Here is a 9864-nt window from a genome sequence, read left to right as displayed (position 1 = left end):
GGGTTTTAGGGTTAGGGTTCGGGTTTTAGAGTTAGGGTTAGTTTTAGGATTACGGTTAGGGTTATGATTATTTTTGTCATAACCTTAACCCTAACCCTATAACTCATAACCATAACCCTAACCCTAACCCCGATCCTAACCCTAAAACCCGAACCCTAACCCTAAAACCCTAAACCTTTACTAGGGAATAATGATATAATTAAACAGGGAATAACACACTTGACACCGAACAGCACTAACTGTATTCAGCTGAATAGACGTCAGTGATTGGTTGAAATTACAGAAATACGACAACTTTAACATGAAATAACTTATTAAGAAGTAATTTTTGTTAAGAAGGCTAAGAGAAAAAGATGTTTTATATGACACATTCTACCAGTATCCTAAATTTGAAAGTGTTTCGTTGAGAAAACAAGTGTTGGTCGTCAAACCATAAAGATCCAACAATAATTTATCAGTCACAAAGTATGTTACTTAACACTCACAATTAATTAAATCAATTAAAATTTCGTAGTTATCTCCCTTGTACCGTTATTATAATTATTTTTTTCCCTCTCTCTTGTCACTAAATGCATAATTTGAATCATTTCATTCTAATTTCCTTGCGCCCATTATACCTTTGATTTAAAACTTAATTATTACTCTGTAATATCTCCAAAAATTATCCTATTTAATTCAGGTTTTCATATTTTCTGTTCAAAATCAATAGACAGTAGTAATGAATACAAAACAACAAGAATTTTGAATTTCGAATTGATCGAACAGCCTGAATGAAATATAATATCAACGTTTATATTTCTGTGAAATCTTTCAGAATTAATGTCTAAAGCGAGTTTTGGGACTTAAATTTTGATTTTAATACATGCATACATTCATACAGACAGACATATAAACACAGACACACATACATACATACAGCCATACATACAGGTAGACATACAGATATACTTACATATATACATACATTCAGACAAACATATATGCAAACAGCCATACATATAGATATACTTACATACAGGCAGACATACATACATATATTACATATAGGTTTACACACACACACACACACATACATACATTTATTCCTTTCATACAAATATGTTTATATGTATATAAATATCTTTATATGTGTGCGTATGTCTATGCATTCAATTGTAACTGTGTCAGCGGAATTTCAAATATCTACGATATAATAATTGAAAACTATGACACTATCTATTGATTGTTATATTATCAGAGATAGTTTATACCAACATTTGCAAAATGTGTTGTAACTTATTGCTTTGTTTTGGGTTTGTCCTAGGTTTAGTTTTAGATCGGTTTATCCTTGAACGTACAAGCTTATTAGTGCCAGATCTTATTTTGGTTTTTATGGTGTACAAGCGACGAATGGAGTTATAATTCCTTCGCCACCCTTCCTGAATGGAACACCAGTCTGTCACAGGATGAACCCCCAACTATTGTTGGTATTCATTTGAGGGGAAAAGAACAATTAGGAATTTTGCTCAAGAGCCCAAAGTGTCGGCCGGTCTGAGAATCGAAATCATGACTTTAAGATCTTGGCTCTTTGATTCCCCAAACCTCTAAACACTATATCTTGCGCCTTCACGTATAAAATCTTATGAAACTTAATTATTGCAACAGCTGATGAAATCAATTATCACGTTCCCATTTGTAAGTTGTATACAAGTTGACTCTTTAAAGGTAATATGTTAGACTGAATAATAAGGCGGCAAAGTGGAGGAGTCATTAGTGTTTTCCATAAAAAATGCTTAATGGCATTTTTTTTTCGACTTTTAACGTTCTAAGTTCAAATCCCGCCGAGGCCAACTTTGCCTTTCAACCCTTTGGGGTCGATAAAACAAAAGTACCAGCTATTACAGGGATTGATGGAATCGACTTGTCTCTCCCACCCCTCAAAATTTCTATCCTTGAACACCGCAACGGAGCGGCATCCGGTTCGCGAAATTTTTTTTCCACGAGGGTTCCGTACTCCAGTTATGAACTCATTTGCATACAGCCAATTAGAGCTTAACTAACAAACTAATTAATGAGCGCATAACAAGTCACGGGCGATAAAATAAGGTCACTTGTGTAAGGAATGACCATGTTTCTTTTCTCTTTTAAGAATGCTTGTTGTTCTTGTTCTTGTTTCAACCATGGCTGCCTCTGCGTAATTATCTGCTGTTGTTCACTTTTAAAACAGTAAGGGGAGAGGGTTGCTAACACATCACCCTCTACCCACATTTTTCCCATCCACTTCTTTACCATATGAGGCCCTAACAAAATCCGATAATAAGTATAGATGCAAATCTATCTAATTACTTGTCTCCTAAAATCCGACATAACTTGGCGATCGGTCGACTTACAACACCGTTCTTCGTCTTGAGTTTACTTGATAGAGTGTGTTTGTTAACTTGACAACAAGGCTGATTGGCTGTATGGAAATGAGTTCATTACTGGGGTCGGGAACTCTCGTGGAAAAAAATTTTCGCGTCCCGTTCAGAGGGAATGTTGCGATCTCGGTCATGGCAACTGGATAATCGATCTTATGAAACTAAAAGTTCAAGAGAGATGTTTTTAAAAATAGGCTGAGCAACAGATAATGTTTTTTGAGTTGACGATGCATATACGGCTATGGAGGAAAGCGCATGTATTGTTGATTAGAAATGATATTGAATAAGTCATTTAATAGAAGGAAGAAAGTGAGAGAAGACGCTGGATCACACTTGAGCTGTTGTTAGATGCCGCAATTTAACGACGTCTAGTGTGGAAGAACTTTATACCTAACCAGGGCCAATAACAATGCAGAGGTACAAGAAGCTCGTGGCTATCTCTCAGAGACCTTTCTCTCTCTCTCTCTCTCTCTCTCTCTCTCTCTCTCTCTCTCTCTCTCTCTCTCTCTCTCTCTCTCTCTCTCTCTCTCTCTCTCTCTCTCTCTCTCTCTCTCTCGGCCCCCATCAATTGTGGGTGAGGAAGGCTCTTCTCAGATTCTGAAAGCAGATTTCTTCTGCGTCTCCAAGTGTTTCTCGGCGGTCCAGTACTTAATTATTTCTCAGATAAACAATATAATATCGGTTTTGAAATAAATAGACATCAGCTAAACGATTTATCGAGGGAACCTTTACGTGATCGGTCGATTCGGTTGCTAAAAATAGCAATCAAATTTCCCTTATAACACATCCTACCGTTTTAGGGAAGAAAAAGACACATTGAAGATAATGTAATCTTACGTATCCTTAAAATGATTAGCAAATCGACCCCAGAACTTATTCTTTGTAAGCCTAGTACGTATTCTATCGTTTTCTTTTGCCGAACCGGTTGTCAAGCGATGTTGGGGGACAAACACAGACACACACACATACACATATATATATACATATATACGACGGACTTCTTTCACTTTCCATCTACCAAATCCACTCACAAGGCTTTGGTCGGCACGTGGCTATAGTAAAAGACACTTGCCCAAGGTGCCAGGCAGTGAGACTGAACCCGAAACCATGTGGTTAGTAAGAAAACTACTTACCACACAGCCACTCCTGCGCCTATGTTAACATCCGCTGAGCAGCTGATTTCCACAACTACAGTTTCTCTTCTCTATCCCACATCATTATAACAAGTCTATTGTGTTTTAATTTTATTGAGGTTTTCACCGAGTCATTCCACCAGTACTCCTTTTTATTATGGGTGGCTATGCTTTCCACCTTACTGTGGGTTCTTATTTCTTTGTCCCCGGGGTTATTCTTTCGACGGATCTCGTTGTACAGTGTCCTAGCTACAACATCATATCTAATTGGTAGATATTACTGTGATGACGTTTTCGGACAACTACTTATGATGTGGGTGTTATCTTCGGTGTTAACTCCACAAAGTCTGCATCGGTTGTCATTTTTTTACAGTTTTTTCCTGCATCTCTACCCCTTTTGTGCACCAGGTATTTGGTTGATATTTCCTGTTCCTGGATAGCAAATGCATACTCTTCAATGTGGGAGGTAGTAATCCGGTTGTCGGTCCATGATATGTATGTATGTGTATATGGATGGATGGAGGGATGGATGGATGGATTGATGGATGGAGGCGTGGCTGTGTGCCATGAAGCTTGCTTCCCAACCACACTGTTCCAGGTTCAGTCATACTGCGTGACACCTTGGGCAAGTGTCTTCTACTATAGCCTCGGGCCGATCAAAATCTTGTGAGTGGATTTGATAGATGGAAACTGAAAGAAGTCCGTCGTATGTGTGTGTGTGTGTGTCTACCACCGCTTGACAACCGGTGTTGGTATATTTACGTCTCCGTAACTTAGCAATTCGGCATAAAGAAGGGGATGTCCTGGTAGATGTACCAAGATGTCGTAGGTATATGTGTGTGTGTGAGAGAGAGAGCGAGAGAGAGAGAGAGAGAGAGAGAGAGAGAGAGAGAGAGAGAGAGAGAGAGAGAGAGAAGGAGAGGGAGAAAGAAAGTTATTTTATTCCACACAGGTAGAAATGTAGGAAAAATAGAAGTTGAAAATGCACTGAGAATAGTGAAAATATTTTTCATTATTATAGTTAAAGATTTAACAGGTTTCAGTTTACACTGATTTTCAAGAATTAAAAATACGACGTCGTGGCTTATGTCACAGCTGTCTTGCTTCTCACTAGTGATTGAAGCTTGCCCTATTTTTATCAGGAGTTCATGGTTCAAATTAGTGTGTTTTGAATAGGATTTGATTGATAGAGGATAGTTACGTGATTGGTCTTAGACATTTTTGTAGGTTCCTCGCTACATCCGTGTATCAAGTGACAATATGTGTCAAGTGACAATGTTTGATGTCGTAAGTTAAGGCTGACACGGTTGACTGAACATCTTCAAACAATCAGTGCTCTGAATGTGGGCTGGGCTACAATCGACCAATCATAATTGTAGGCAGATTAAGTAAGATGTTCAGAAAATTCCCAGCAGCGGATGCGTGCGCCATGTACAGAAGCTATAGGTGTAAATGATAAAAGGATTTATTATGATTTATTAGAACCGAGAGTAAATAGAGTTAAAGCGTTAGATAGCATTCGGTTATATAACTTAGCTGTATGTTCCTCTCGGTATTCATTTACTGCTAAGAGGATATAATTACTTAGTTTTCAACGCCTGATATTCATCGTAACGCAGTTGAAAGAGTCGAACCGATGACATCTTTAAAGCCTGAAGCTTAGAACTATATTGACTTTGCTGCTAATAACGATACTAATTTATCAAGTAGTTTCTTTTATCATGACTGCGGTCATGCTGCTGCACGACCTTGAAGGTCTTAGTCGAATAAACCGCCCCCAGCACTTACTTTTAAATCTGGAAATTATTTTGTCGGCTTCACAAACCGTACCGCCAAGTCACATGGACGTAAACAAACCAGCACCAATTGTCAAACATTGGTGGTGACAAACGCAAGCACAACCTCACGCACGTACACACGCACGCACACACACACACACACACACACACACACACACATACGACGGGCTTCCACACAGTTTTCATCTATCATCTAAAAGACACTAGACCAAAATGCCATGCAGCGGGACTGAACCCCAAACCACATAATTTGGAAGAGAGATTCGTGACAACACAACATTGCTCATAAATTAAGTACTGCTAGACATAAGTGCCATACTGCTGGATTCAGTTGTGTCAATAAAAGGTATAAATTTGTTTTCCCATCACTTCTTGTTCTTTTCTTAATGGTGTACAGTTGTACAGCTTCCGGTACCGTTTATCATTAATTGCTGCATGCACTCCATTTGTTCGGGGCATATACAATACTTATAGATAGTTACACTAAATATCAGAAACCTCATCAAGCTATCCACTGTAAAATTTCCGTATTCTTCCGCGTTGCACTTGTCAGTTGACTAACTTTCTGAATCTTTAATGAACGGTGTCAAGGGATTGTAGGATGAATTATTGAGCGTTTTAAAAAGGCTAAGAAAGTCCGGAAAGAGGGATCCTAATGCAGATATATACGCTTGTACTCAACCAATATATGATATCCTCTGCAGCTCCACGTATGTTGCGGACATATTGATCTGTCGTTCATCCGTACCGTATCCATGAATGGAAGAGTTGGCAAGTGTACTTGGGACTTGGTTCTTACTTCTGAAAACACCCCAGATACAGCAGAGATGGTTAAGTTACTGTCTCTGCAATACCGGCTACCAATGACGGAAAGGGCCAATCATTGAAAGCTTTAATGTCACTAAAGGTCTTTTATTATAATTCTGCTCCGTTTCTATGTACATGCGTAGGCTTACCTAGCACGTTGTCTGCACACGAACACTATTAACCATTTTCTCCAGAATTCCCTCTCCTACATTTCTCTTCAGTAGTCCAGAGTCTTTAATCAGCTTGTCAATAAATGTCCCAGTAGATCGACTGCAAGGTCACTTTTTACGTGTTGGCTTTCACATCAGCATTTCAATCACTACTTCATCCTAGCTACGATAGCAGTGTCCACACAATCTCAGTCTTCTTTCCTTTATGGTGGAGCTAACTCTAGCAAGCTTGCCACAAAGAACAAGAGTAGTCAGAAAGGTAAATACAAGTGATTCTCTTTATAAAGTGACGGTGTTATGTAAGAAATCAAGGTTTATCTCTGATTGATATGTTTAAATATACTTTCATGATATAGGTATTGAATTTTACCATGACAACAGACGATCATCTATGGATATGTTTATTATGGCAATGACCTCTTCAAGTGTGTACTCTACGTTTTTTAGATGCTCCAAGATAACATCAAACATGATTTGATACGATTTTCACTTACACCAAATTCCTCTAGTCCTAGAGAAATTATTTATTACACCATATACACTTTTGACCTCGATTCTGTTTCAACAGTTTGTTTGGTATATTGCTTATTTTATGACTACTCTTAAAATTGCCAATGTAAATAAATTTTAATTGTTCAAACACAAATCGTCTTCTTACTACTTGAGCAGTTAATTACAAAATCTGCATTTTCTAATTGTTTTTTTAATTTTTTTTTACTTTCTCTGCTTACCTTTTACTTGTTTCAAGCATTGGACTGCAGCCATGCTGGTGCACCACCTTGAAAAGTTTAGTCGGGCAAATAGACCCCAGTACAATTTTTTTTAAAGTCTGGTACTTATTCTATCAGTTTTCTTTTGATGAACCGCTACGTTACAGGGACATAAACAAACTAGCACCGGTTGTCAAGCACCATGATGGGGGGAAACGTTCTCACACGAACACGCACGCGCGCACACAGACACACACACACACACACACACACACACACACATAAGGTGGGCTTCAACACAATTTCCGTCTACTAAATTCACCCACATAACATTGCTCGGTCCGGGGCTGTTGTAGAAGGCGCCTACCTCAAGTGCTGCGCTATTGCAGCGAATCTGAAACTACGTGGTAGCAAAGCAAACGTCTTAACCACATATGTTTTATTAGTTTCAGCTCAAAGCTGTGGACATGCTGGGGCACGGCCGTTATGCTACACTTTTATTATTGAGAGCCTCCTCTGATATGTGGCATTTGGTGAATAAGGGAGTTTGATGTCGCTACCCTCATTTGCACCCCTGCCGCGAAGTAGCTTCATCTGAGACTCTCGACAGGAAAAGATCCAGTTCTGATTTGTGTAGGTCCACTTTGTGTAGGTCCCTCAGGCTCTTTGGGGGAATATTAAAAACGTGTGGGTCCCTGAAACCCAGGCTATTGCAGTAACAGATCCTGAAGTGCGATGACATTGCTTGGATCTTTGGCACTGTGCAGTGGCGACCCGTTCTGGCATTTGTGTAGCTGGCACAATCCTTTCCAGGATCTTCCAGATGTATACTACTGCATATCTCTCCCGCCTTCGCTCCAAGGAGTAGTCGTAGTTGTTTCAGCCTATCCCAGTAGCTGAGCTGTTGCAATGAGACGGTCTTCTTGTGATGCTTCACTGGGTTGCTTCAAGGTCCTCTGTTAATTTTACACTGTTGGGTGACCATAACTAGGAGCAGTGGTCCAGGCAACTGAAGACGAATGTCTCCCAGAAGACCATCATGGTTTCCTTCTCTCTGGTTCTGAAGGTTCTCAGGATCCATCCAGCCAGTCGTCTGCATTGTCACCATCCTGGCAATGTGCACTTGGAAAGAAGTATCATCACTCATGTCGATACCCAAAACCCGCACTGATTTAGGCTCTGGTATTGTAATCCCCTGTGGACCAGTGTATCTTGTAAGTTTTATACTCAGTTTTGGACGCTGGTAGCGCAGGGCTTGGAATTTTCCAGCATTAAACTGCATATCATTGTCCTCAGCTGTAAATTGAGTCTAACTATTGTTGCAGGAATGTAACATCGCTGATTAGGATGATGTAACTAACTTTTTTTTCTGCGAGACTTTCGTGTCGTCTGCGTAGCTAGCAAGGGTGGCTATCCGGGCAGCTTAGGGCATATCTGAGAGGGCCAATATGAAAAGCAGTGGTCCCAAGACAGTGCCCTGTTGAACACCACTCACTATTTGCGTTTTCTTTGAAGTGGTTCCATTGGCCACTACTGCCTGACTTTTCAGAAAGTCACGTAACCACTCTCCAAGTTTTCCAGTTATGCCGAGATCACGCAGTTTGTGGCATATCATACCATGGTCCACTTTATCAAAAGCTTTTGCAAAGTCAAGTTATATTATGTCGACATTTGAGTTGTTGAGTAACTGCCTCAACACCCAGTCATAGTGCTGTAGGCACTGGGTCAGGCAGCTCCTACCTGGTCGAAAGCCATGCTGGGCATCACTCAGCAAATCGTTTTCTTCAAGGAATACGATTAGTTTCATTCTGATTATCCGTTCCATGACATTGCTGATGTATGAAGTCAGAAAGATGGGCCTATAATTTTTGGCATCAGCTCTGCTTCCTCCTTTATGGATTGGGTATATTATTCTCTCCTTCAATTTACTTGGCGGCCTACCATTTGCAAGGAAACTCTGAAAGAGAATCTGGAGGGGCTTCGCCAGTGCACGATTACACGATTTGAGGAGGATTGCTGAGAAACAATCGGGGCCAGCAGTTGAGTTTGCGTCCACCTCATCTATGGCTAGTAGTATATCTTCCTCACTAATGTCGATGTAATCCATCGTAACTGCCTCACTGGTTATAGATGAGGCGGCAAAGAAATCCACCGATTCGTTCACTTGTCTGTGTTCCAACGGGGTGGTAAAGACACTTTTGAACTAATCCCGGTTGGGCTAACTGTGAGGGAGCCATCCTTTTGGAAGAAGGGTCCTATTTTCAGCGTATTGAGGCTGTTTCTTTGGCATAATGAAAGAAGTCCTTTGGGTTTGACTTAATGCTTTTTTTTATAAACTAGGCTTCTTTATCTGCTCTATCCCTCTCAAAGGATTATTGCAGGCTTTTTTCTATCTCCGTCGGTGATGTTTTTAGGCGGGACCTTTCACTACTTTTGGGGTATTGGTTGAAGCGATTTTCCACCTTCGTCCGTCGTCTCATGAGGATCTTCCTCTCCCTTGGAGACGGCGGCAGCATCTGTGGCGGCTGCTGCGACAGCGGCCCAACTCCCTTCCCCCGAGCGGCGACGTGTCACGTTCTCGCTTTCGCTGTGCCGTCGGAGTTCGCGAAGTGAAAGGCTCCAACGACTCGCAGTCGACTGGGACTCCTCGGTCCGTGTTTCAAGACGGGTCGGGTAGGTTGCCGATGCTCGTCGCTGACCGGCAGCAGCGGGCGGCTTTTCGGGCGATCCCGCCGACTCCTCCAACAACCACCGCTCCTGCAGCACCACGCGCGAAGACGAGGAGCGAGTAGAAGAAGTAGAAGAAGAAGGAGCAGGCGGGCGGCCGCGTCGCTTTCGCGACTCGCTGC

The sequence above is a fragment of the Octopus bimaculoides genome, chromosome 2 (assembly GCF_001194135.2).
Source record: "Octopus bimaculoides isolate UCB-OBI-ISO-001 chromosome 2, ASM119413v2, whole genome shotgun sequence".
Lineage (NCBI taxonomy): Eukaryota > Metazoa > Mollusca > Cephalopoda > Octopoda > Octopodidae > Octopus > Octopus bimaculoides.
The sequence above is the reverse complement of the archived record's forward strand: the minus strand, read 5'-3'. Positions refer to the sequence as shown.